Genomic DNA, 5002 nt, shown 5'->3' with positions numbered 1-5002 from the left:
TGTGGATGGTTGGTTGCCCACCTTTCCTTTTGTTTGCTTATTAATCTACATTCCTAGAGTTTCTGGACCACTAGCCTAGAAAACATCTCGGTTTACCTGCACACTATCTTCTTGTCTAAGAAATTGAATTTTCTTATCTATGCCAAATGAAGGTTATCTGTCACCAAAGATTATACTTCACATTGTGAAGCACCCACAAGTGAGTTTATGAGTTACTGTCGAAGCAGGGCTTGTGGCACACACCTATCATGTCTGCACTTAGGGGGTAGCGGTAGGAGGATCAGGGGTTCAAAGGACATCCTTAGCTATACAATTCGTGTGAAGTCAATCCGGGTTACATGAAATGCTACCTCACACAACCAAGAAGACAAACAAAACCAGCCAAACAAACCCACAATCAAACACTAAGATTTCAGCTTGAGGAGGAAATTTTATTTATCTCTGATTTGCTACTGAAGGTGCCTTTATTTGCCTTTTTCACCTGGGAGCTTTGTCTTCAGCTAGCCACAGGTGTTTGAAACAGGAGTTTAGGTAGGTTTAGTGTGGTCCTAAGCAATATCTTAATATCAGCATTTTAATATAGAATGTCAACTCTAAAAAAGCCTCTTATAAATAACCCAATGTAAAAAATGACTGGGTGATTTTAATGTCTTGTGACTTGGTTAGATTAACGTTGGCTGTTGGAGAGATTTTATGACCAGGACTAAATATTAGGAGTGCAGGGATTAGCTCTGGATAGCACACAAAGCTATCAGGTGGGGACTGGAGCTGCCACATCAATATCCTTGATGATTCCATTTTTCTTCCTTGTCCTCCGAAGGGAGGCAATGCTTTATCTGTGAGTAAATGCTGGGATAAGGTCTTACGCACTGTGTAAAAGCATCACCTGCCAACAAAGAACTGAATGGCTTACAGCAAGGCAGTGGTGTATAGGTGGGACTTTTGGAAAGAGATAGACATTCTGGGGAAGAGGCAGGCACAGAGATTTTCCACCAAGACTCAGAGGAAGTCACATGTATGAAGCTGAGGAGAGGTAACCAGTCATGTGCCAGACATAGAATGGTAAAACAGATTAATTTAGTTATGAGCTAGTTGGGGAACACATCTAGCTTAAAGAGTAGGCATTAATTCATAAAATAGTAAGCCTCTGTGTCATTATTTGGGAAATGAGCAGACACAGAAAAGCCAAATGCTTATAAGTAAAGTCTATGTATCTCTGTTCACAAACAACTCTGCCGCTTACATAGGCATTGCCATTACACGGCAACATTATGGATTACACAGACAGTATGGATAGAAATAGGATGGGGATTTTCAGAAAAGGTGTTTGGAGCTTGGCATAGGCACACAGGACCTGGAAACAGTATGACGACAAAGCAGAAAGTTCAGGGAAATAGAGAAACAGTAAAGGAGTGCTTTGAACCATGTTACAGTCTTGGCCCATCACAGATGGGTTAGGAGAAAGAATATTGGTGCCTTTAGGAATTAGGACTGGCCTACACATGAAAGCCAGCAGGAGTACAGGAACCCCAGTCCTGTAAGCATAAGGCAGAAATCTGTCCACAAACCAAAATACCAGATTCTCCCTTGAAGGTCACAGAAAGAATCAACCTTCTGTCACCTGGATTTTGGTCTGGCTCGCAATAGAAAATGGACCTACAGAGCTCCTCTCTAGCTGTCTGCTCTCCCCCATCTCAGAAGTCAATGAATGGGCCACTTCCTTCACTCAGATGAACTTTAGTTGATCTGTTGCGAATTAACTAGTACTGCTTACTCCAGCCCCATCAAAACTCCACTCTCTGGCCTTTAACTCACTTCTTGCATTAACCCATTTCTCCTTGAAAGGCTTGGTACTTAGGCAAAAATGATTTTATGAGATGACCTGGATAGCATGGGCAATAATAGTGAACCCTAACGAAAATAGATTGCACAATGAAGGGGTACAAATGGAAGATGGAGATGGGAAAATATGGAGAAATATAGTAGGAGGGGTGTAATATCCGATGAATGGGTGACTATGTTATAATAAAAGCATGACAACTCTGGCATTGAGAGAAAAGTGTGTGTGTGTGTGTGTGTGTGTGTGTGTGTGTGTGTTCCTGTGTGTATGCACGAGTGTGGGGCAGTGTGGAAGACGACAGGGTATAGACATTCCCACCTAAGACCTCACAGAGCTTCACTCAGTCTTGATTATCATGCTCTATACCGTGTATCGGTGATAATTCCCCCAACAGGTGGATTAGCAGTGGACTGACTCATCTCAGAGCAGGAAAACACCTGCCACTCACTGACTCTGCTCCATGGACTGCCAGCTCTGAGGGATCTCTGCCCCTTGGCTTACCCGGCATAAAGCAAAAGACTGCTGAGGAACACTCAGGTAGAGGATGGCATGGGGAGGGACAAGGACAAAGTTCCCACAGCTTTCTCAGACCTCACAAAGTAGCAAGAGGAGTGCCTGCAGGACAGCCACACTGAAGGCTCTCCTTGTGTAGCTCGCTTATTGTTAGAGTTTGATTTTCTGCCAAGTCTTCATATTTCTTCGTTGTCAGCAGCTCAGTGCCGGACAATAGGGAAAACAGTTCTTTTGGCCTCTCCTACACTTTAGTCCAGAGAAGAATGGCTTTTGAAGTTGAACTTGAATGGTCTCCTTACCTTATTTGCCCTGACCCGGAGTTGCACTGGGCTAGCTAGCAAGGAATCTAGAACATGGGCATGGAAACTCTGTGTTTACGAGATGAGCCCAGAGCTTCCACACTCTCTGAGTCACAGCCTGGAGTGGTGATTTAGTACGGGTGTGGGAGGGAGGCACGTTGTCAACTCGACAACCACCTTTTTGAGTTGAGAATTTTTATCCAAACTTGCAAGCCCCTGCCTAAGCCTTGAGAGTTTATTTTCTCTTGGAAAATGTCTGGATCTTTTTTTCCTCCTTCCTGCAAGAAGAGACGACTAAGAGATGACAGGTTTACTTGGATCTGAGTTCACTGTTGGAATTTTCTTTTTCTGAGTCTAGTGCCAAAAAGTTCTGCAATTTGCTGAATAAATTTTTCTGAAGTTAGACTGGGGTGGATAATTGGGAGCAAGCTGCTGGGGCTGTTGGGCTGTGGTGGCTCTGCCCTTCTGGGAACATGGGTCCCTCCCTTCCCAGCTAGAACTCCTGGGCAAGCTGACCATTCTGCACACCAGGGTCTGGTTCACAACTGTTCAAACTGCCTGTTCCCAGCGTTGCCGAGATGCCATCACCCTGAGCAGCGATGGGGTTTCCTCCTATCTGTCAGTAAGATGGGCAAGGACTTATTTTTATGGCGTTACTCCTTAATGCTTTTTCTATGGCTCTCAGGAAAACCTATACAGAACTCAAGTCTTAATGCGGCCCCAAGAGCTGCATGGTCAGCAAAAATGGCCAATAACGTGCCTGTGTCACAGTGGGCATTTCTGCCTAGAATGAGCTCTCTGCAGGCTGAGGAGAGGCTCAGTGGTTAGGGGTGCTCGCTGTTCTTGCTGAGGACCCTGATTCTGTAGCCAGCACTCATCTGGAGTTTACAACTGCCTATAACCCCGTTCATCTGTCCTGCCCAAACTCCTGCGGACATGTGTTACACATAAATTCAGGCCCACACACAGATGTGGGATGATGATGATGATGATGATATTTTTTAAAGGAGAAAAATAAATAATCTGTCTGAGTTCCCCTGCCTTTGTGGATTGGAATGAGAGCGGCATCTTGCAGGTGCTACTTAGAAGCCCAGAAAAGGCCATGAAATTATATTTCACCCCAGAAAATGGCTTCTCTATAAAGTTTTTACAGAACATGGCTCTCTCAATTAATATGCGCAAAGTTTTCCTTAGCTCAAGTTCATTTGTGCTTAGGTGGGCATTAGGACTTCATAGCATCATTAATTAACACTGAAAGCATTGCTTGATACCCATATAACTCGAACTCTAATTAAAGGCCCTGGGATAAGTGATATGCAGTCCCATCAGGAAGAGCCTAGGGAAGGCGACCTCCGCTGAGGTAAACTTGAGTTTTGATGCTTCTTTCTCTTGGTCTGACCGTAGCACAGCCTCTGAGTGTAAGCTTCTGGGATGCAGGCTTCCCTACACAGCGTCTGGTGGTAGAGATGGTTGGCTGTTCCATCCCACCTTGCTGTTGGGGCAAGAACTGGGTCCACATTGAGCTCCCCGGAAGGGAAGGCTTTCTGGTCATGGTATTCTGTGCAGGAACAGCACTGGGAGGTTTCAGTCCTCTGATAGCAGGCTGACTGGGAAGAGGCAGCAGCTCCCCAGTGAGTCACCTTTCCTCAGGTGCTCCCGACTGAAGAGGAAATGTTGTCTGAGAGTGGGATGAGCCGGTCAATGAAATCTCTTCTTTGAACTTCTCTGGGGAGGGATTCTGAGACTTTGAAAATCTTCGAAGACCTCAGTCTGTGAAATCAATAGTTGATTTTTTTCCCCTCCTAAGTTGCCCGAGTTAACAGAAGAATTCTGCCCAGAAAGGTATAGGAAAATTCTCCCAATGGAAGACCTAGATATCAAAAGGATGAGTGAGACAGGGAAGCCAGTGAGTCTGGTCTTGAGGAAGTACCAAGGAATAAATAAGGATTAACTTTGGTCATGTCTGTGGCATCTGAGGGCCACAGGAGGGAGGGGCCAGCATGGGCTTTTGGGGTCACCGTCGGGGGAGGAAGAGTGGGACTGGATACGATACTGCCTTGGGGGAATAGGGAAGCAGTGAGGTGCCCTCAATGGCTTCATCATTGTCAATGAATGCTAGTTTTGAAGCTACAGCAGTGATACCAAAGGCACAGTAGTCTGTCAGTCCTTAGTAGATATCAGATATTGTGAGTTCACATGGAGTATCATGGCTTAAAACCCTCACTGTACAGTCTGTGTGGTTTGGTCAACTTTGCTTTCCAGAAGAGAAAATGGACTCAGAGAGGTCAGCCAGCTTGCTCAAGGTACTTCACCTCGAGGCTACCATAACAGGGCGACAAATCTGAGTCTG

The sequence above is a fragment of the Mus caroli genome, unplaced genomic scaffold (assembly GCF_978045245.1).
Source record: "Mus caroli unplaced genomic scaffold, Mus_caroli_1 scaffold_3, whole genome shotgun sequence".
Lineage (NCBI taxonomy): Eukaryota > Metazoa > Chordata > Mammalia > Rodentia > Muridae > Mus > Mus caroli.
Note: the sequence above shows the minus strand (reverse complement) of the source record.